General features: G+C 42.0%; 1 long non-coding RNA gene across 2 annotated transcripts in view; it reads right to left on the bottom strand.

The window, feature by feature from the left end:
- LOC148183494 (uncharacterized) overlaps positions 1–24,031 on the bottom strand; it is a 48,994-nt gene that overhangs the window by 10,214 nt on the left and 14,749 nt on the right. For both annotated transcript variants that reach the window (XR_015773497.1, XR_015773498.1), the window contains 3 exons: positions 18,194–18,290; positions 16,461–16,536; positions 15,533–15,703 (listed from right to left, as the gene is read on the bottom strand). This is a non-coding gene — a long non-coding RNA (uncharacterized LOC148183494). The remainder of the gene's footprint in view (positions 1–15,532; positions 15,704–16,460; positions 16,537–18,193; positions 18,291–24,031) is intronic.

The following is a 24,031-nucleotide window of genomic DNA, read 5'->3' as shown; positions in this document are numbered from 1 at the left end:
GGCAGTGAGCCTCAGCAGGAGCAATCACTGCTCCAGGCAGAGGAAACAGGCTGCTGCTACATGAAGATAAAACTTGCAGTGCTTCACAAGGAGACCCACAACCAAGGCTGAGTGCACAGAAGAAATTCTTACTGCAACCCTCTTTCCACAGATTGCAGCTGCACACACCTGAGCCGAGCAGGGAGCCAGCCCACAAACAGCTCCTGCAAACAATCTGGGTGCATTCCAGCACTTCCAATGGAGCAGGTCAGAGCTCACGGTTCACTTGGTCTGGATACGACTTCAGTGAGGGCAATCAAGAATAATTCTACAGACAACTGATACCAGGGTCCTTTAGATCCCATTTTAGCCTGCTTACAAGGATTTGTGGTCAAACAACCTATTTCTCTGGCTTTGGAAATTCTAAGACTGGGTATCCAGTTAACAGTGCAAACAGAAACATAATGAGGCACCACATTGCATGGCAGGGCTGGTAAAGTGCTACATTTCTCCTCTAACCAATCTAAATGTGCATGAAGACACATTTGCTTTTGGGAGAAAAAGAGAAAAGGGAAAATTGTCCTAACCAGATGAATAAGCCTGGCTGACTGTGGCTGTGCTGGTACACTTTGCCAAGTGCCACCAGGTGCCAGCCACATTGATGCTCCCAGTGAGTCACCACAAGCCAGATGTTCTCCAGAAGAAGCTGTCCTGTGACCAACTGCAGACTTCATCCACACAAGTCCAGCTGTGCCCCCAGCATCTTGCTTCAGAAGCTCAGACTACACATCCTAGCCCTACTAGCCCCAGGAATCCCACCAGGTCTCTGGACACAGAATAACAACAAATCTGTTCTGTTTTACTGCAGCTTGATGTCTCCATCTTCCTGCCTTCTTGAGACTGTTGTTCCAAGAGATGCTTCTACCCATCCCTGACTCCTGAGCAGCACTGGGGCACTCAGTGTTTACAGAAAGAAGAGTGTGTGTGCGTGCTCCAGCTGTGGTGCAAGCTGGCTGAACAAGGAGTTGGCAGCCAGGCCCAGTGGTCCATCCAAACCAAAGTTCAACTCACAGCTCGGAGTCTTCGCCCTTTAAAATGTTTTCCTGCACCACTGTGCGCCAAGAAAGCGAGTGAGCAAACTGAGAGAGGCAAACAGAGGAGGCACTGATTGCAAAAGTCTCTTTCTGATATTCTTAATGTGCTTCGTGACATCGTCCATCACGGCCAGATGTTTGAGATTTAAGCTGAACAAATTAAAAGCCTGTTTTTTGCCCTCGGCGTATTTTGTTTTGTAGCGCATCTCATTAGTGTGGTTTCCTTTAATGGCTCATTTAGTCTCTGGACTGAAAATTAGAAACTAAGCAAAAGCTAATTTAAGCAAACACTTTTTGTACAGCCACTTGCTGGCACCTCAGAACTTAGGGGGTTTGAGAAGGATAGGGAAGAAAGGGCTTTCTGTTTATCCACCTCACCACAAGTTTTTTGACTCTAAAATATTCAGGTTCTAAATACTGCAAAGAGATTATTTGTTTTCTCAAAAAACACTTCCATGAGAATTCAGAGGTCTGAAGCTGATATATCTACCCTCAGTGGCCAATTTTAATTGGCAATATCCCTTTAAAAACAAAGGGCCTTAGCTGCAAAGAGGTGCTTTGAGTGAGAAAACAAATTTGGTTTTGAGGAGTTCAGATGCCTGGAACCTGACATCTTTAAAGCAGAAAGAGCTTTCCTCCAGAGATTCAGCTTCCAAAGAATCTGAACTAAAGGCCAACAGCATTTGGAGAGGGAATCTTAAGAACTGAACAGAAAGCTTCCGAGATCTGTCTACGTGAAAGAATCAAGTCTTTAAAGTTTGAAATAACAGCATTATATAAAGAAAATTAAATTCTTCCCTGTGAAGCTAATCACACTTTAAACTGCAGATGAAGAAAATGCTAAGGGTTTATGTTAAGCAATGAACCAGACAAAGCCCTCACCCTTCTGGCCTTATTAAATATCAGGCAGACATTCACAAATGTATTCTAAATACTTCAGTGTGTTACATTAATGACACACCATCTGACATCCCAAAGATGCTCCAAGGGACTTCAGTCTTTAATGCTGCTGGGCTCCTCTCCCCACATTGTCATTGCAGAAACATTTATCTCCTCAACAGCATGATGCCAGCAGCATCTTTGGAGGTGGGCACCAAACAATGATCCCCTTACATACAAGTTACACGTGTTTTTCCAAGTCCCTTAGGCTATCTAGTAAATTCCATGATGCCATGGAAATACAACTCAGGTCTGACACTCTGGGGGAATCAACAAAAACAAAAATGGCAAATTGCACAAAGAGCTGTTGTTTTCCAATCCACAACTTCCTTAAATAAGAAAATATGTTGGAACTCCTCCCTGTAGAAAGTAACATGGCAAGCAATGCTTTTGTAGTCCTGGAAAGTTCTGGAGAATCTCTCACAGAGGATACTTCTCATGTGGGTGTGCATTACAACATTTTAAATCTGCACTAATTTATCCACATCAGGAAGCTACTTGTAAGTGATCCCAGCTATCAGCTCCCTTCCCCTCACAAATATATTTTGATAAAAAGCAATTATCCATTTCATCAAAACAACCCTTCAACGAGGCATTCCTGCAGCTGAAATGACGCCTGCCCATTCTCCCACCTCTTCAAAAAAGGCTTGAACACTTGTCAGAGTCTAAGTCACACAAAGGAGCACAGAAGATGAAGTGAAAAGTCTTTCCCTGCTGGCTCCCTGCAATGCAGAGGTACCACAGGTACACAGGACACTTATTTACAGAGGCTTTTCCACAGGATCAGTGTGGTGCTGGTGGAACATCCTCCCCACACCACGGGCCTAGGGGTGCCACAGATTGCTTTCTCCCAGGCTGAAAGGATGCTCTCAGATTTCAGAGCTGTGAGTGACTCTCAGGTCGACGAAGGCTCCTCTCTCAGAAGATGAACCCCAAGCTGGCACTGATGCCATGATGGTTTTTGCCTTTTCTTTTTATATACCTTCATGTATTCTCAATATTCTTAGCATACATACTTATAATTCTTTAACCCTAATATCTTAACACAGTGCTGGTATTCTGCTAGACCAGAAGAACAAACATCCCAAAGGCCTCCCAGCTGGAGGCCGAAAAGCCTCATGTTATCCTGAGAAACCAAGGTTCTCTTAGAACATATTCTATAAACTAGGATTCAGCCCATCTGGGGAGAAATGCTTTAAAATAAGGAGGTGCCACGCCCTTCATTCAAGCTTCTCATTGGGAAATCTTTGTTAAATATGCTAATTTGCAAAGTCTATAAAACTATATATGCTATGTACCATGTATGTGTGTTTCAGCATATTCCACCCTGACAAATTGTTGCACAGAAGAATCCTAATTAAACACCAAAGTATTTATAAAAACCCTTTTATCCCTTAACTGTGTTTGGCTCATCATTCTAAGACCAGGAGAAAAGGCATAATCACGAAGCTCTGTAATTTCCTTGAGGACAGAGGAACATAAGCAGGCCCTGAGGAGCTGGGCCTGGTCCTCAGCCTCACATGCTAAACTTGAGAACTGATCTGCAACAGAAATTGTCTTGGATTTTTTAAGAGATTGCTCTTTCAAGCCACACATAGGTAGCACGGATCACACTCTGCAAGGTTCTCCCAAAAGTCCATCTGAAGCTGTTTCTGTGCACAGCATAAGAAGGTCAGCAGGCACAGGCTGTATTGAAATGAACAAAATAAGTTTAGCTTTCTTTTTATCCAAATTTTCTTTGCAATGCTCAAAGGAAAATGAGATGAGTAGAGCTTGCCAAGTTTTTTTTTCCTTATTACATTTGCTTTAAAAATCCATAATTTGATATCAAAATTGTTTGTATATTTGGACTGAAAACAAAGAGCTTGAGGGAAAAATACAGTTCAAAAGTTGGTTGTTTTTTTTTTTTTTTTCTAATATTCTCAATGAAACACTTTGGATACTTTTCCCAAAGCTGTTTATACCTTAAAAATTAAAGGAAATATTTTAAATTAAAATATTTCTTTAATGTCTGAATGTTTTGGATTAACTAGAAAGGATTACACACCAGTTTCATAGCTAAATAGGAAGAACAAAAAAATCCTGTTATTTCAACAGCTCTAAAGAATGTGGATTAGAAAGACACATCATGTACAGCACTTTATAATTTTTGGAAACTTGTTGTGAGAAAAGCTCTAGGAGAGCTACCTACAAGGAAAGCCATAAATAGAACTGGTATCCTGTCCCTCAGCACTGCTGCTGGGAGGCTGTTTCTGTGTTCTGTATTCACAGGTCCCCAGGAATATCACTCTGTCTTGTGAATATCACTCAGCTTTTGAGCAGGTGAAGTCACTGCACTGAAGCAGCTTCAGAGGAACTTTCTGGACGTTTTTTTATTGCAACAAATATCCCACGACAGAGAGGTTGTTTTTTGGTTTGGGGGTTATTTTTTGTTTATTTTGTTGTTGTTGTTTATTTTTTTAGTGGATCGGTACCCCACTTTGGTAACTTCCTAAAGATACCACCAGACTAATTGAAAAGGCTCAAAGTAAATAAGTAATGAAATGAAAGTCTGAGAACTGATTCAGAAGGAGTCCTGTTGGTTTTGTGGTTTGGAAAAATATTTTAGAGGTTTTGGGCAGAGAGCCCATTGACTGAAACTTGCAAGATAAAAGCTGTAAATCCAGAGCTTGTGGTGAATACACAAATCCCTTTTGAAACAAACTCCTGTAACTGGAATAGTCTTTAGGTGTAAGCAGTGTGCTCCACAAAGGCTGTTTGAATTCTTATGACTGTATCAGTTGCACAAAAAGGTGCTGTCCCTAGAACTAGAATTTGTCATCTGAAAGCTTGGGGCTTCAAGGAATCTATCTGAGGACTAAAATAAAATAAAATAAAATAATTCAGATTCTTCAAAAATTTGAATTAAATTCAGTGCTGAAGTAATGGGAGCTACAGGGAGAACACATCACAGAGGAAATTTAGCCACTACTGTCTCAGCAGAGATGCTGGAACTCATGGATGTGCGTGACATCCCAGTTTGAGCCAGAACCCAAAATCATTGCAAAGTAATTCCATGGATGTCATTACAAAGAGCAGCAGCAGTTTGGCTGTGCCAGATACAGGGTCAGGCTTGTGCTACTGTTCAAAGCCAGAGCCACACAGTTCCTTGGCATGATTTTCCTTACGTGTTTAAGTCTTCTCCATGATTGTATTTGTTGTCAAAAATGCCTTGGAATGTTTATTAATAATGCCAATAACTTGGAATATTTCTTTCCAGCCTCCAGCAAGTGGCACAGAACAGAAACAAATCAATGGCAACAGCAGTAATCTGATTTTTATCTATAGTGGTGAAAAATAGGGGTAAAGTTTGAGTTTGGGACAGATACAACTAAGAGCACCATCACAACCAGTGCCCCAGTGCTGCAGAGTAGTGTCATGCATGCTGAACTGTTTGACATAATATTGTGTGAAGGTAAGTTTATAGAAATAGCAGGACTTTGAAAAGAGTTTCTAATACCTGGTTTTTCAATGGTCTTTTTAAAGAATTTTGGTTTATATCTTAGAAATCTGCATTTGTCTATGGAGCTATTTGAAACTCAAACAAGCCTTTAATCTTATTTCCACTGAACAGAAGGGAGGCAACAACTTCATGTTAGATCAAGGATATGGATGTATAAACAGTAAGCAGCTGAGTTTAATTTTTAGAAAGAGCTCTTCAGTTCTCTGTTCACAGACTGCCCTAAAAACATATCCCTGCTCAATTCCCAGGCTGACTTCTAAAGCCAGCTACTTTAAAGGTTCAGACTTAGCTAATCAGGCAGACAGCACCACTGTCCCTGTAGCTCTTCTAATCAAAACCATTCCACAGTTCTCCATTTAGATACAGAAAATATATCACACTTCTACAGAACCGCAGAGTCCTCAGCAGCTGTTGGTTTCCAGATTAGTAAACTGTAATTGGAGGGTAGGTGCTGATCCCAAATCATTAGCAAAACCTCCACAGATACTGTGGATGGCTGCCTGCTGTGCTCCTCAGTGCACATGGACCAGCAAAGAAACACTTTCTGAAGACCAGAGATAACAGAGGTCACCAGCATTAGGATCAAGGTTCCAGATAATCTCCAAATTAAAGGCCTTCAGGTGCAATGAAGCCCAACTGGCACACATCAGGGTGATAATCTAAACACAGTCCACAGCCTGCCAAACTGAAGACTGAATTAATTATAACACTGAGGGGCTACATAAAAGACCAGAGATTACTGAACTCCTAATTACTGGATTTGATTACCCTGGAAACAACATAGCTATTCATTTAATTTTATCACCCTCAGTTTTGCTTCGGACAGACACAGTTTTGTTGAACTGTTGCTGCATCTCAAATTAAGCCTCTGCAAGATTTGGCATGCAGTAGCAAGCTTGGCTGAAAAGCCTGAAAAATTGACAGCTAGGTAAGCTACTCAAATCTTTTAGTTCTTTTCTTCAGAATATCAAATTCTCAGAACAGGCTGCCTCACGAGTATCCTGCCATGCATCATCAGGTGCTACAGAACCAAAGAATAGTCACATTCTTGCAGCACTCTGGCTTTTTATTAGCTCCATCTTAAGTGGACAGTACTAAAAATAATAGGCCAAAGCAACAAATAAAAATCTAGGAAGATTCATGTTTAATTAATTTCAGTTTTAGATTTATCTCAACTGGTTTACCGAGGCCTAATACACTGTTATAACATAACTCAGTTCCCTGACAGCGAAATTCTCTACATCTGCAAATAAATAGCCTGCTCTTCATGCATTCCAGGAATTGAGATGCACACTGCTTAAAGAGGAATGGTCCAAAAATACAGCAAAAAAAATGTTCTGTTCATTTTCATAAGCTAATTTTTTGCAAATCCTTGTTAATATGTTTTAAATAAACCCACAGGTCATGTAATTTATGACCTATAATACAAAACTGGAGAAAAAAAATGATTAACAGAGTACAGTGATTCACTAATCTTCCCTCTTCCACCTGAAATTAAGGTGGAGCTATCCATTTAAAATTTCTCATTGCTTACTGAATTGAGCTTTACTGTTCTGATCACACCCTCCTCTTCCAATAGAGCATTTTTAAAGCAAAGGATTTGTTCCCCAAAATACACCACCATACCATGATATGTCCAAGTCCTTTGAGCGAACACATCATCAGCTTATCTCCAGAACCCAAATAATTTCCTTCCAAATTTGAACTGAACAATAGTGGAAACCTGCCTCAATTTGCTATGCTAATTTGCAAACTTTATTAGCAATACATCTTTATTTGCAGCACAAAGTGAGCAATATTAAAACACTCTGACTACAGCATTTCAACTCAATCTCTGTTCCTATGGACTTAAAGCACCTTCTTCACAGACAGTATGAAACACTGTCACAAAAAGCACCCTGGAAGAGCTGGAGAGTGAAAAATAAACTTAACAATCAGGTCCCAAGGATGACAAATACTGCATTCAAATGCAAGAGATTAAGGCTTTGGTGGAGCTGCAGTTGCACCTTTTTTTTTAAGAAAAGTAGTGACCTGGTTGATATTTAGCATCACTTTTACATAATTAACCAAGAGAGACTTTCCCCCTACTTGAATGTTTGCTCTGCTTTGAGCAGCATCACTTTGACCTGGATGTCTGAAAGTTTTGTCTGAAGTCACACATTTCCAAAATTTCATTCAAGGCAGACTTTGAAAAGTGCATTAAGTGTCAGAAAGTCCTCCTCTCAAAAGTTTACTAGTTTTTAAAGAAGACAAATTAGATATAGTTTTGCAGAAATCTACAATTATTCTTTCCTCAGATAAGGAATATGAGCATGAATGAACCAGCATTTGTTTGAGGCTGTGAGAAGTTGTAGGAAAGGGCCAAGGACACCAATCTCCTGAGACCTAATTCACAGCTGAATTCTCAGGAAACTTGTTGGTAATAAACACAAACTGATATTTTTAAAAACACTTCAGAAGAATTCTAGGGTTGCTCCCTTCAAAAGGAAAAACCATAATGAGGATGCTCCCTGCCATGCCCCTTCCTCCTCTCTTTTATCCCCACACTGTTTCTTAAATGCTGGAATTATCTAATTTGAATATTACTCATTATTTAAAAAGAAAAAAAACCTCAAGCTTTGGCACACCAAGTATTCTCTAAAGGAATCTCACATATTTCTGGACTAGATCACAGTTTGTAAAGTCCCCAGGGCATAAACATGGAAATAAAAAGCACTTTAAACAATCAAACTACAAATATGCTGTAAAATGAGCATGGGCTTTGCAGTAATTATGCTCATAATTAAAAAAAAACAAACAAAAAACCCACCCCTTAAATATATTTGTAAATTATTTTAAATATAAATGATATAAATAAAACCAATAAATAATCATATAATGATTAATAATCCTATAACTATGATAGTATTATAATTATATAATGATATATCATTATATTATTATAATATATTATTATTATTGTTATTAATAATAATAATAATAATATAATGACACACAAAACTACTCACCATACCTTAAAACTTCTTACTAACTAGCTTAATGTTTTTCTATCTAAACTACAAACCAAATTCTTGCTCAAGGTCTCTAAATCTGGGAGCATTTTCCAAGATCTCAGGTTGAACCCTGTATTCATTTCTGTGTTCCAGCCTGCATATACAAGATTTTGAGAATTTTCTGTTTGGAATTCCCACAGTCCTGTGCTTTTCCCCTTGTAAGAGCTTGGGCAAATCCCAGGCTCCCCAGAAAACAGCCCTAGGGAGGTTTAGGCTATGCCTGAAGACCAAGACTGTGACCCTATGGCTCCAAACCTGCTCCTTTCTGCACTGACCCTGGGGGTTCTGATGCCCAGAGAGGCTCCCTGGAACAGAGGCTGGCCAGAGTTAAAGGAATAAAGTGGGGATTTATTAAAAGGCCTTCAAAGGATACACCCTGGGCAGTGCAAGAGCCTGGCTGAGGATACACCCAGGATGGAGCCAGGATGGAGCCAGGATGGAGCCAGGATGGAGCCAGGATGGACCAGGATGGAGCCAGGATGGATCCAGGATGGAGCCAGGATGGAGCCAGGATGGAGCCAGGATGGAGCCAGGTGAGTTCTCACACTTTTATGAGTTGTGCTCCATTTCCATCCTGGATTAATTGTGCCTGGGTTTAATTAATTAATTAATTAATTAACCTGGGTTAATTGTGCAATTCCAGCTCCAGGTTTGCAGTCCCATCCTCCCAGGTTGCTCTCCTCAATTTCCTGCTCTTTGCACCTCTTGGGCCTGAAGCTGCAGCGGTGTCCTTGGTTCTGGGGCTGGGAAAGGATTGTTGTGTCTGGCTGAGCTGTGAGGAGAACTTGCTACCACGTTCTGTGGAGCTCAGAATTATATATTAATGCAGTACAGAATCTGGAAAATATGAGAGCTAAAACTTAAGGCATCAGTTCTGGTGGACATCAGGTGGAAAGTGACCCAACAGTGGGCCCCTGAGGGGCCAGAGGGCTAATGGTCTCCTGGGCTGAATTGGGCAGAGCATCACCATCAGACTGAGGGAGAGGATCCCTCCCTCTGCTGAAGGCCTGCTGAGGCCACACCTGGGCCCACAAACTGCTGAAGGCAGCACAGGGTCATCAAGATGCTTGAGGGAGTAGAGCACATCACATGAGGAGAGACTGTGAAAGCTGGGACTGCTGCCTGGAGAAGTGAAGGACCACGGGGATCTTACTAATGCACATCAATACCTGAGGGAAAGGTGTGGAGAAGGTGCTGCCAGGCCCTTTGCAGCGGTGCCCAGTGAAAGGACAAAATCAATGGGCACAAACTGTGACACAGGAGGTGCTGAGCATAAGGAGTTGCTTTGTTAGTGTGAGTGTGACTAGCACAGCTCGCCCCTGGAGTTTGTAGGGTCTGCACTACTGGAGGAATTTAAAAGCCATCTGGACATGGTTTGGGCAGCCAGCTCCAGGCAGCCCTGCTTCAGCCTCCCTGCTGGGGGACAAATGACCTCCAGAAGCCCCTTCCAACCTCAACCATTCTGTATTATATCTGTGATTCAGTACCCATGCTCTTCCCAAAGCTGAAAAAAGGAAATCACACCCTCAGACACTTCACTTTTGAGTTACTTCAGGGAAAACCTTTGGTGCCTGACGCTGAGAGCCGCTGCACGTATTTGGAGCGCTGCTGAGTACAACAAAGGTTATGTGGGGGCAACAGCCCTCTATGAGAGACCTGCAGGTGAGGTGTCACCCACAAAGGTGCTCTTAGGAGCTGCACAAGCCACAGGCAGCACGGGAGAACAAGCCCTCTTGCAGCACCAAGCTGGGCACTCACAAGCTGAAAGCCACGCAGAGCCAAGACATGAGTGTGACATGGGGAAGAGCTCACTGCCCGAGGCTGGAGTAATGAGCCAGGACTATCAGAACTGCAAACAGAATCAGCCAGGCTGCAGACATTTTTTCAGGCTCCTCTGACCTAAAGAAGAAAGCACTTTTCCCATTCAAGGCAACTTACATGCAATCATATCTAACTTACAGAGAGCAATGCCCTTTACCATTGGACTTTACAAATATCCAGTGTCAAAATGTTTATATGTTCCAGAATCAGTGTAAGGTGTAAGAGGCCAAATTTTCCATTGCCTTGAATCTCCAGCAACCACTTAAACCAGGACAAAATGGAAGTATCTGCACTAATTTCATATATGAACACACATTGAAAATCGTGTCCAGTAAAGGCTGTAAACCAGTAATGATTAGTCTTGTTTGTGCTTAATACTTATTTTGTCCCCATTTGTCATTTAATTGCTTATGTAGCTGGTGACAGCAACAAAACAGAGTTCTCATGAAATGGGAGTAACTTCTACCAACCTGAGCAAGACAAAAAGTCAACAGGCCAGTGGGGGTGACAAAGAAACACCCCTCCACACACACACACAGACCACACCCCTAGCCGTAGGGCAGGAAAAGATTTTAAAATGCAAATTAGATATCCAAGTAGTAACAAATCATTGTAAGCAGAAAACCTTTCAGCCCAGCACTTTAATTTCAAGATGACATATAGTTTGATGTTGGTGCTATAAAACCTCAGTGCTGTTTTTAACTTGCTGTTCTGCTCTCCCCTCAGATTTACTGCAACAGAATTGAACCAGGGTTATAAAGAGCATGTGTAGTTAAAGAAATTCTATTTGATCCTGGAAATAGTTTCAGAATAGACAATTAAATCCATTTTTCCAGCAACTTGGATAGTCTCAGCAGTCAATGTTGTAATTTGTTGTAAAGCCTACCACACATGAAATATCATGGCTATCAGCTTCTGGCTTTTTAATGGTGTGACACCAACCACAAGAGCTCTTTAATACAGTAAAGCTTAAAAGACCAGAAAATGAACATTTTTTTCATCTTCATTTTTCAAAACTGAAAAATTCTCAGACTCTTGAGATGAAAGGCACCACAGAAAGACTTTTATATTAATTGTCTGTGTTACACAATTTGAATATTCCTACAGGAATCTTAAGAGTGATATTAATATAAGCATGACTTAAGACACCAAGTATGACTGCACATGGATCAAACAAGACATTCAAGAAGTTGTCTTCTGTGGCTTGGGCACGAGGATGGGCAGAAACATCTGACATTTGTTTGTATTTTGAAAAATCTGGACAGAGCATTTTGTTCCTCCCTGACATAACCTCTACTCTCCTAGCAAGGGGTTATACTTCTTTCCCTGCATTCTCTCTCTCGCCTGAACTCAAGACATGCTGTGGATTTCTGCAAAGTACCAAAGCAGACAGCTCCTGATCTCAGTTGTCATATCTATACAGTACAATGCTGCAAAATAGAAAGAAATATTCCAAATGGGAAATACAAAATTCAGTGTATAAGGAAGTAAATCTCATTCTTTTATATAAATATATATATATATATACACACACATATAGAATTACAGAATCCTTTAGGCTGGAGCAGACCTTGAAGTCCATCAAGTCAAGTAGTTCCCTCAGCACAGCCAAGCTCTCCACTACCCTACATCCCCAAGTGCCACATCTAGACATCTTTTAAATCCCTCCAAGGGTGGTGACTCCACCACTGCTCTGGGCAGCCTGTTCCATTACTTGAAAACCCTTTCCATGAAGATTTTTTTCTAATATCCAATCTAAACATCTAAACCCTGGGGCAATTTGAGGCTGATTCCTCTTCTCCTGTCATTTGTGCCTTGGGAGAAGAGACTGACCCTTGCCTCACTACCATGTGCTTTCAGACTGTAGAAAGAATTAAGGTCCTCCCTGAGCCTCCTTTTCTCCAGACTAAAGAACTTTCCCCAGCACCAAGGTCAGGCTGACAGGTCTGTAGTTCTCTGATTCTCCTTCTTGCTCTTCCTGTAGATAAGGATAATTCACAATTGCTCACCTCAGGTCAGCTGGGACCTCCCCAGTAGCCAAGGCTGCTGGTAAGTGCTGGACAGTGAGCACTTGCACCAGGTCTCCCAGCAGCCTTGGCAGGATCCCACCCAGCCCCACGGACTTGTGTGTCTGAGGGGCATGGAAAGTCACCGAGCATCCCCCCTGGATTATGGTGCTTCATTCTGCTCCCTATCCCTGTCTTCCCTCCTGGGGAGTCCTGGACCTGGACAACAGCTGGTGTTCCTATTAAAGACTGAGGGAAAGAAAGTTTTAAGTATCAGCCTTTCCCTCATCCTTTGCCACTGTGTTTTCCTCTGCATCCAATAAAGATGGGAGGTTCTCCTTAGCCCTTCTTTTGCTGCTATGTATTTACTTTTTACTGCCTTTTGTGGCACTGGGCTGATTAAATTCCAGCTGGATTTTGGCTGAGCTGTATAGCACATATATAGGTGAGTGTGTGCATAATACAAGAGGCAGAATGAATCCACATCCTCCCTGTTCCATTCTTCCAAGTCTGGAAATCTTAGTAGCAACAGATGAAGAAGCTTAACAGAGGTAAACAAAAGAGACAGTGCTGGAGAGAATTGCTGTGGACAGCCATGCCATGTGTTGGTGTCACCTGGAGGGTCACACCAAATCCACACACTGCAAAAGACACTGGGGCAGGCAAAGGAAAAAGGTTTGAATTGTAACTGACAAGCTGTTTGAATCAGGTCTATCTGAGCAGATGCTGCTGCAGAAATATTTACCAAATATACCTCAAGCCCCATGTAATTAAGAAAACCTAGTAAGATGTTTCTAAGAATTTAATTTTAGGAAAAACTTCAACTGCCACCAGATTAACAGATCAAAATCTGACCTTTTATAACTGACACAGTCAGCAACTTGCTTAGTGTCTTGCCTGACCCACAGGACTTGTGACAGCACACAACCTTTCCTTTTCTGTTGTGCTTTCCAGCTGAAAGATCATACAGAAGTCCCTCAGCTGAACTTTACCCAGAGCTGGTCAGGTGGCCTACCAAGCTCTCTGTGCTTACTGAAGGAAAATGCCATCAGATCCTGGGTTTTTTTCCAGCACTACAGTGGTCAGGCATGATGCTGAAAACTGAAATAGCTGTAACCTGTGCATAGTGGGAAGAAATAAAACCCAGCTGTAATTTTCAGGGCTTCAGTTGTCCGCCCCACCTTTAGTTCAGGAGTTAACATTTTTTTAAGTGAAGCATCTTGGACTGCCCTGAATTTCATCTCATGTCTGGATGGGCTTCGCTATTCAAAGGGCACATTATCAGTTCCTGATGTCCAGGAAGAAAACTGCCTGGAGAATTTTTAATCTCTATCTCAGGACAAAAAAACACAGTCAGAAATATCCTTAGAGGCAAAAATATTACATAGCAATCCCCATGTCTGTATTAAAGGCCCCAACTTCTTGGTGTCTCCAGCTACGTATTATAGAATCTAAATTTATCATTAAAAGCCATAACCTTTAGCTAAAGAAAATCTAAGGATCAAAACAGCAAAGCAAAGGGATGATAAATTCAATACAATCTCCTGTGTAGCACCAGACAGGAATTTTGCACTGCACCATCTGCCTCCAGTGAGCTGCCCAAAAATGAGGCAGATATTACTCTTAAAAATATGCTTACTTTCAATTTGTTCACCTTCAGTACTCAGAAGAGTTGTGTGCTGTTTAGGAAAGGCAGCACATCTTGAACACAGCCATAACATTTCCTCATGTAACATCACACCCCTGCTCACAGCCATGCACAGCACAAGCACAGACATGCTGGGGTCTATGGCTATGAAATCTGACAGCACCAGTCAGCTTGAAAACTGCAAGAATCAGTATCCAGCTACCAGGTTTATCCCTCAAACCTCTCCTCTCTTTGATGACTGCCCCATTATTCAAGGGTCAAAAGCCCCAGTTTAACCCGAGAGAAGAGAATAAAATCTGTCTATAGAAAACATAACTGGTGAAACTCATTCACTCTCCTGTTTCAGAATACTGAAACATTTATTTTTAAAATAGCAGTGATGTAAATCCTCTAATTTACTGTGACTTACAAATGCCAGGATACTCAGCCTTAGATCCCTGTGTTCTGCAGACCACACCGACACTGGCCAGAGTATCAAAAAATGCAGCCAAACACCAAGATGAGGAGGAATCAGGGAAGAAGAGAAACTACAGCAGCCAGTCAACAAAATTTTTCAGGCATTGAGGCAAAAAGTTTCAAGGCTGGATGTCAGAACCTGGCTAAACCAAGTTGCATTTGAATGAGTTACACTTGAATGTTTGAAAAAACATATTGTAGAGAATTTGCAAGGAATACTTTTGTCGAGTTAATTGCCTTGCCACAGGTTGCAGTGATGACTGCATGCCTTGAGTACTGCTCACACTTGTGCTGGGGAAGCTGAGATGAGGCTTTACTAATTTATACACTGAGCTGAGCCTTTGCAAGATTCTGCCATTCAGAATATTTGTTTTTGACACGTGTGGATAAAGATTTTTGTCAAAGCCTGATTTTGTTCTTTAAGTAATGAAACACTTAAGTAATGAAACTGTCTGCCTTGTATCATGTGCAATAGAAATAAACACTTAATGCTGTGAAGCCTGAGAGAATTTCCAGCAGTTGTGCCTCATCTTACTAGACAGAGCAGAAATGTCTAAACAGTCCTCTGCTTGCTGCTTCAGTGTGTTCCATAAGTGAATTCCCCTTCCCTCCACTTCACTGCTCATTTTCTTTCTAAGCTGATCACATTAATGGTTTCACCCTTGTCTGTTTGTGTGGGTTTGAAATTGGACAAAGAATCTCTCATACCTACTTTCAGAACATTTTACTTCTCTTATCTTGATAACATGCATTAGGAGTGTGATAAAGTGGTTTCTATCAGCACTTTCCTCTGTATTTAGATGAGATCATTTTGAGCAGCAAGGCAGAAGCAGAACTTCCAGATGAGATCATTAAAAACGATGCTGTTGAATGCCAGGGAAATCCAATCTGAACAGGTCTCATTATCACACAGGCTACACACCTATCGTGAGCAAGCTAAACTATATTCATTGTCAGCTTTCCTTCTGATAGTCTAAATATTGACTGTCCTTTGCTCATCCTTGCCTACCAAAGTGCTCAAAAACAAATCTTACCTTATTCCAGAGTCCTGCTCATCCCTGACTTCAATCCATTATTATGGGAAAGGCTACCAAGATGATTAGAGGGATGGAACACCCTACTTTCCTGCTATGAGGAAAGGCTGAGAAAATTGGGATTGTTCAGTCTGGGAAGTTTCATGGAGACATCAATGTGGCCTTCAGTACCTGAAAGGAGTCCACAAGAAAGATGGAGAGGGGGTTTGTACAAGAGTATGTAGAGACAGGACAAAGGAAAACGGCTTCAAACTGAAATAGAGAAGGTTTAGATTAGATATCTGGAAGAAATTGTTGACTGTGAGGGTGGTGAGATCCTGGCACAGGTTGCCCAGAGAAGCTGTGGCTGCCCCATCCCCAGTGGGAGGAGGTGGAATGAGATCCTTAAGGTCCCTTCCAACCCAACCCATTCTGTGACTCTGTGATTACTTCTAGTGAGTTTAGCACCTGAAATGTGTTAGATGGAAGGTCTAGAGAATCAGCCTAACACACCATTATTAAGGTGCATGATAAATAAACAATCATTTACAGCCAGGTTTAGCCTCAGCTATATTCTGAAATGTTAACTTCTGGGATAGGCTCACTCTAAATCTTCTGTTCAAAAGCTTCCCAAGAACTCAGGAAAACAAAGCAAGCACAGCAAAAGCAAAACACAAAGCAGATAATGTGCATTCCAAAACCTAAGTCCTGATTGTGCATGTATGGAATGTTAACTGAAATGCAAAGCTCCATGAGAGCTGATACTGCAGGGCAAGGCACTGACTCACACAGATGTGCAAAGCATCACTGCTTCCAGCACAGATCAAGTGCCAGCACCACAGCTGAAGGATGAGGCTATCAGGATGATGAGGGAAACACAGAATATGAAAAAGTTTAGTACTGTCAGGTATAGCAGGGACCAGGACAGAGATTACACATTCAGCCTTACCTTTGTCACTTCCACAGTGCTTTTGACAACCCTTAAAATAGCAGTCTTTGGTGCAAAGTGCTGTAAGTCTTCACCTCTGCAGAAAGAAAAGCATTGACATTTTGTTGCTGATGTGCTTTCCCACAAAAGGTGAAAGAATGTCATGGCAGATCTAAATAAATTCTGCTTGCAACAATGGTTGCACAATTGTACATTTTATAATTTAAAGAACAGTTACAAAATTGTATCTCATCTATTTCATTTTTCTTTATAAGGAAAGAACTGCAAACTTTGCCTGCCTTTTCAAAACTGTAACTAATAGTAGTGTATACAGAAAATAATTTGTTGAAAACACTTTCAAAACCATCTAAAAATATAAATGCTGTTAAAGTACGACCCTTTGTCTTACTTTGTTATGATTGTGTCAGAGCAAATAAATTCCTCTTGAATTTATTTATTTACTAGTACCTTAGCAGATTTTCATTTTGTTGACACCTGCCCCTAAAAATGATAAAAGCACACCCATTCTGCCTCTCCCAGTGCCTTATTCTAATGCATATTAGGGCAATTACTACCAGACAACTCTCTGATGAATAACTGTGCTCTTTGCTAAGCTTGTCACATTGATCACTGGCCAGCAATATAATTAATAAAGTATTGCTGTCCACACAGCACATTAATAACTAGCCTGAACTAGGGGTGGCAAGTCTGGTAGATCCAGAGCATTTTAATCTTTCATGCCCTGCCAGCTTGGAAGATTGAAGGAAATCTCCAAGACAGTCTCCACATGCCTGCACTGGGTTCCATGACATCCCAGCCAGGATTACAAGCTTGAGACCTGATATTTCATTAAAAACAACTCAGCTGGACATTTCAAGCCTCATTTCCAAATGCTGCACTGCCTTGTGGTCAAAACATTATTTATTTCTTTCTCCTTCCTATTTATATTCCTGAAAGGTAGAATTGATTAAAGTTGTCAGTCCAACCAGAATTCTTTAGAAAATAATGGCCATAAATTTAGTGCACTCTCAAAGATTGCTTAATAATTCTATAACATTTAGAATGGAAAAAATCAATCTAGGAAAGGTCCCACCTCTTTAATACAGAAAAGGATGAGTTAAAGCTCAGTTATGAACTTTATGAGTTTTCCCACAACATTTCAGAGTATGTTTTTCTGCTTTTAGAGTTTTGCTGATGAACAGGCTTCAAGAAGATGATTCTTTTATTTCTAGGATATAGTATGATCTGTTCTTTCAGTCAAGTCCACAAAGGACATTCAGCAGAAATATATTTTCAAGAACCCCAGCAAGCTGCTTTGTCATCCTTGGAAATATCTGTGCCTCCATTTCACATTATGAGGAAATTCCAATTGAATCTCAAGCCTTGGATCAACAACATCCACATTAGGGTCTCTGCTACTGCCTGTCCTCAGCTTTGCCCAAGTTCCAGTCACTCAAGGCTGATCATTCCTGGCAGCCACAAGGAAATATGGCTAGGATCAAATAATCACCCATTAATTGCCCTAGCTTTATTAAGCAGGAGCAACACAGGAAATGTAAAATATTCTAAGAAAAAAAGAATGTGATGTTCTCCCTTCTTTAAGAGATATGAGAGGCAGGAGAAATGCTTGAAAAGACCTCACTAATCCTAATCACTAGTCATCAGCCAAGAATAGTGAAATGGGATGAAAAAAGAATGCATATCTCTAGCAGAGCCCACCATGATTCATGTGTCCCACCACTAAGATTACTCACCTTCAATGGGCATTGCAAATCTTTTCCATTTTATTTCCAGCTTTAGAGATTTTGCAGTTCTCACACCTGGCACAGAACAGTTCTTTTCCACACAGTTCTGGAGAGAAACACACAGATTTTTATTGTTTATGTGAATTTGACCTGCATTGTCCTGCATAACAAATATTCTCTTACTGTTCTCCCATTTGTAAGTGGTCTGCCTGACATATCCATTCCAGCTTTCCCTCGGGTGTTCCCTAGAAGTACCAGGAGTGTTCAGCACAGCACCTCAGGCAATGACCAGATCACCACTGAAGTATCTGTTCCAGCAGATAAGCACAGTCCCACTGAAATACCTGTTCCTCTTTAGGCTGTCAAAGTACAGAAAGCCTTAGGATAAAGCTTCCTAGGCAACCTCAAGTGCTGAATTTCTGTCCCAAGGTTATGGCTGACAGGGAGGTTTGCTATTAGCTCATCTCATTGTGAACTCAGCCCTAGGAATGGGTTACACCCATAGGCAGATTGCTAAGGATGTTCTCAGCCTCCCAAAACCCTTCCCTTCTCAAAACCTTGCTTCACAGGCCCAAGAATAGAAGCTGTGCCATCAGGCTGTCTTGCTATGGTGTTTTTTATTATGCTTTATTTTGCCTTTGGTTTCAAGGGCATGTTTAACACCCGTAGGCAAACACAATGGGATATCTTATTTGTCTATGTACATTACATTACAATAAAAGTGACAAAGCAGAAGCAATGTGGACTTTGGAAGCTTTTCCTCATTCTGTTTTAATAGAAAAGTTTAATAAAGGAATCTTGACTCCTATAATGAAACGAAAGTCTATTGAAGTGGCATAATAGACTGGCAGTGGATGGAATCACAGTTTGCACTTAATTACAAAGACGGCTTTCATAAGATTAACCATGCAAATTAGTTGTCGCTTTCCTATGTGCTTAAGGGCTGCAGAACCAAAAGATATTTGTATTGTAAACTGTGAACAGAAAGATGGCAGCCAGTTAAAGTCATCTCTTAGGAGTGCTTTTTCTTTGTACACACCACTTGCCCAGCTAACACAGCAGTTCAGCTGCAGAGATCCATTCTACCATTAAATTTTGCATGCAGACTTTTGGAGAAAATAATATGCATGTAAAATGTCACTAGAAAGGATTATCACGGGAAACAAACTTATAACAGCGCACTGAGGATGGATAGATGAGACCTGTCAGAAGGAATAACACAACTGACAATCCTCAAAGACTGCTGAAAAAGGTATAGCATTAAATTCCAGATACTCCTATCAAGTGCTTTTTAGCACAGACAATACCAGGGCAGTGGGAAGTGGTGAGATAGCTCAATGCCCAATGCTGGGGTTCAGAAGAAAGGGACTGTTGGTCCAAGCCATTTATCCATTGGTCTGGAATGGATAAATAAATATAAATAATAATATAAATAAATAAATAAAGCCATATCTAGCTTTATACTGTTAAGTCTGTTCTCCTTAGCTGGCCAATTTTGTTTCTAAAAGAAAGAATTTCAGCTAAACACTAAAAGCAAAATTTACAAACTTTTGAAAGAAAACAGTTAAAACGAGCTCTTTTCAAATGCATTTGTCCTTTTGGTTTCGTGAAAGAGCTGTTGAAGGGAGTTATCACAGCAGGAGACTTTCAAAATGCTCTTTAGCAGCCACCCTAGCGAAAGTCAGAGGAAGAATTTTTCCAAGGAAGCCTTCAGAGTGGTAACAGGTAAAATGCAGGGATGACAAGTGAGACTGAACTAAAAGGTGATGGCTCTACCTTCTGGCAACATGTGTGCTCTCTGCAAGGCCCAGCAAAAATGGGCCTCACAAGGAGGTTGGTGCACTATCCCACTCCAGAGTTTATCTCTTTTTCTTTTTTTAGGGACCAATTTTTAGTCAGTGAAATGTGCTCACAGAAGCCCAAACCAACCCACTTATGGAAGATAAAGTCTTGACAAGACTTTCTAGGCACTTTCCAGAATGCTTGGGACCAACTTTGGTTAAGTCAGGCAATGAAGGAGTAGGAATATATGCTTTGAGTTTATTTAACTCTCCACTGTAATCAGCTATTTGTTTTATACTCATGACAACAGGATAATTTAATAAAAGAACCTTTGTCAAGCATCCTCTGTTAGCAGGAAAGTAACAGACAAAAGGAACTGCAGTGATTCTCACTGAGACACTTGTCCCAATCGTTCTGTGGCTTGAAACTGATGCCTGAAGCACCTCCAGCTCTGAGGAAGTTTAGAAAGGATTAAACATCCTGGTCCAGCTGTTTTCATGGCTGCTGCCATGTGCAAAGCACTGAGAGGTAGAAGGTACCCCCTCCTTGACTGGGACTCACAGGCACTCAGGGCCCTGTTCACAGCAAATATTAAAATACAGACCAAAGCCCATCACCTTTTCTGGGGATCTGGTCCCTGAGAGCCAGCCTAGTCACAGTTTTGGTAGGGTTCAGTGAGGCAGGATATGGGAGATATGAGACTGGGGTGACCAGAGGCATTTTCCACTGACATGGAAGTGTCTGAGTGCAGACAACAGGAGAGCATGTGGAAGCAAAGCATATTTTGGAAATAATACCATTTTTATCATCAGCTGAAGTAAGTTAAAAGATGCTAGCCTTCAAGGATTCATTCAAATGATTTTTGGTGAGCAAATGCCCTCAGACATCAGGAAGTCTTCCCTCTGGGAGAATCCCACTTTGGAGAGATCACTGGAAAGAGGTCTCCAGGAGTCTGTTTTAACTCCTACCCTGAGACACCCTGATGATGTCCTGAGCAGCCAGACATATTAATTCAGCACCCAAAACATGAAAAGATGGGAACAAGCCCCAGGGCCAGTGAGGTATTCAGTCAGGTAGATGCTGCTCAAGATCTTTGCCTCAGTTCTTGGGAAGAGGGAGGCTATGGGCAGTACAGGGAACAGGTAACATTTCTGCAAGGGAACGAGAAGAGTGTGGCCAGGGACTCCAGGCTGTGATGTGCAGTATTCACTGAAACTGATAATAACTGGGGAATGAAGAAAACTAAACAAAGACAACACAAAAGCCACAGTTTTCAAACAGAAAGGGGCATGTGGCAGTTCAGATACCCAAAAAAAAAAAAAATGACAGCACCCATGATAAGAACTGGAAATGCCTATTCTGTCTTTCAAATTTAGCTCAGCATCAGCCAGGAGCAGTGAAATAAGTGCTCTGTATTTAGTGACAGTGATTCACTATAAGTGGTGACAGTTTTGGTTACATGTGCTGTTCACTGTCGTAAAGATCTGTCTTGAGCTCCCTCAGTGGTTCCTCACAGGGTTTGTGTTCCAAACTCCTCACCAGCCTCGTTGCCTCCTCTGGACGTGCTCAAGTGTCTCAGTGTCCTTCCCAACCTGAGGGGCCAGGACTGGACACAGCACTCCAGGTGTGGCCTCAGCAGTGCCGAGCACAGGGGGAGAATGATCTCCCTGCTCCTGCTGGCCACACCATTCCTGATCCAGGCCAGGGGTCATTGGCCTTCTTGGCCACCAGGGCACTGCTGGCTCATGTCCAGCTGATGTCACCAGCACCCCCAGGTCCCTTTCTGCCTGGGCACTGTCCAGCCACACCATCCCCAGCCTGTGCTGTTGCACAGGGTTATTGTGGCCAAAGTGCAGGACTCAGCACTTGGACTTGTTAAACATCATCTTGTTGGACTCTGCCCACCCATCCAACTGTTCCAGGTCTCTCTGCAGAGCCCTCCTCCCTTCCAGCAGATGGACACACGCTCCCAGCTTAGTGTCATCTGCAAATTTACTAATGAAGGAGTCAATAGCCTTATCCATGTCATCAATAAAGATATTGAACACAACAGGCCCCAGCACAGCCCCCTGAGGGACACCCCTGGTCACTGGCCCCCAGCTGGAAGCAGCACCATCCCCACCACTCTCTGGGCCCGGCCTCCAGCCAGTTCTGAACCCAGCACAGAGTGCTCCTGTCCAACCCTGAGCTGCAGCTTTTCCAGGGAATGCTGTGGGAGACAGTGCCAAAGGCCTTGCTGAAGTCCAAATAGACACACCCACAGCCTTTCCTGCATCCACCAGGCGGGACCTGGTCATAAAAGGAGATCAGGCTGGTCAAATACAATGGGCAGATCATTTTGTTCTATGTCCTCGGGCTGGCCCTCCTCATCCAGGGCCTCATTCCTATTCTGAAGTGGCACCTGGGTGGGTGATGGGGTCAGGAGGAGCTTTTATTGCCTCTCTGAGTAGGAAGCCACTTCCACTCCCCTTCATCCCCCAGGTGTTGTCCTGTGGCCTGGCAGTGGGAGGCGTGGCAGTCCTCTGACTCCTGGGGGGCTTCCCTCAAGGGTGGAAGGGTGGAACTCCACCAATCTATTTCCCTTTCCCTTTCCCTGGTACTCCTCAGTCTTTCAACTTCCTCCCTAAGCTCGGCCACCAGCGAAAGGAGATCATTCAGCTGTTCACACCACAGGCCTCTTCTCCAAAACCCCCTGGAACCACTGATAAGTGCAAACACTCTGCACAGGAATGGGTCTGGACAGACACATCCTTTTGGGAGGGTTCTCCGTGGCCATGGATTGTTGCAGCTCAGCCCACATGTAAAGCTTGTAAGGAAAGCATGTGGCATGGATGGAGCCTTTGTTCCTTATCCAAACAGAGCAAGACCAGTGCCCACAATCCACTATCAGCTTAGAGATTTTTTTTTATTTTTATCACAGTTTTTAACTCTGCTTCCTCATAAATACATTCACAAGCACCATTTAAAAGTCACTTCTTTGTTCCAAAGAAATGCAACACAACAGCAGGAAGATATTATGCAGTAACACACCAGGGCAAGCTACATGCAAAGGGAAACTGCCAAAACTAGTTTTTCCTCCTTTTCTGCAAGGCAGCAATTTTTTTCCTTAAGCTGTCTCACATGAGGGCTTGTATGAGTATATAGTAAAGAGGCAAAAATCCATTTCATTTTCCTCTCTTTCAGGCTGTCATCAGCTTCATTGCCATGTCAGTAAACCTCCTTTTACGTTGCTTTGTGAGTACACAACTGTGTCACACACTTGAGGCTGACTAGGGACAGCACTCCAGCAGCATTTCCATGGCTCTGAGCCCTGATGCTCTGAGTGAGGAATGGAGACCTGACTGCAGCCCTGCAGAAAGCACTTTCCCTCTTCTTTCCCAGGGCTGTACCCATCAGAATCCACAAGTTTTGTGTCTCTTCCACATGAGGCTTTCCTCTCCAATTTCTCGCTCACATCAAAAGCATGCCCCTAATCCAAATATCTCAAGTCAGGTGAGGTAACAATACACTACAGATGCAAATTGTCTGTATCTTCTCAGGGCCACACAAAAGTACAAAGTGTTTATAGCTCCAGATGCTTATATTATTGAATTTAAAATAAAAGCAGTGTTATTTGTAGTTTCAGTGGACAGCTGACTTGATGTGATTTATCCTCGCAAAAAACCTCTGCTTTTCAAAAAGAAAATTCTCACTTCAGTCTTAAAAAAACCCCACAAAACAACAGAAAACCAAAGGAAGTCAGCTAAAAATCTGTTTTGAGGCCCTGCAACATAAATTAAGTTAACACAGCAGGGCTTTCACTGTAATAATTTAACTTGTCAGTTCACATCATTGACTAACTTGAAGAATTCATGGGGCTTAACTGATCAATATAATAAACAATTTGGATGGCTCTGCAGGAATAGCCCAGTCTTAATTTGAGGTCAGTTCTTATTCCTTTTAAGTCTCATTAGCAGAAGCCAATGTAAATCCAGAGATGTGAGGACAAAAGCAGAAAGCTTTGCATCAGCAGCAAGGCCAGCACACTGTCCAGTTGAATTGTATACATCCCAGCTGCAATCTCTT

This window comes from Pseudopodoces humilis, chromosome 11 (genome assembly GCF_049639895.1).
Source record: "Pseudopodoces humilis isolate 2021_Gansu_Grassland_sample_001 chromosome 11, ASM4963989v1, whole genome shotgun sequence".
NCBI classification, from domain to species: domain Eukaryota; kingdom Metazoa; phylum Chordata; class Aves; order Passeriformes; family Paridae; genus Pseudopodoces; species Pseudopodoces humilis.
The sequence above is the reverse complement of the archived record's forward strand: the minus strand, read 5'-3'. Positions and strand labels throughout refer to the sequence as shown.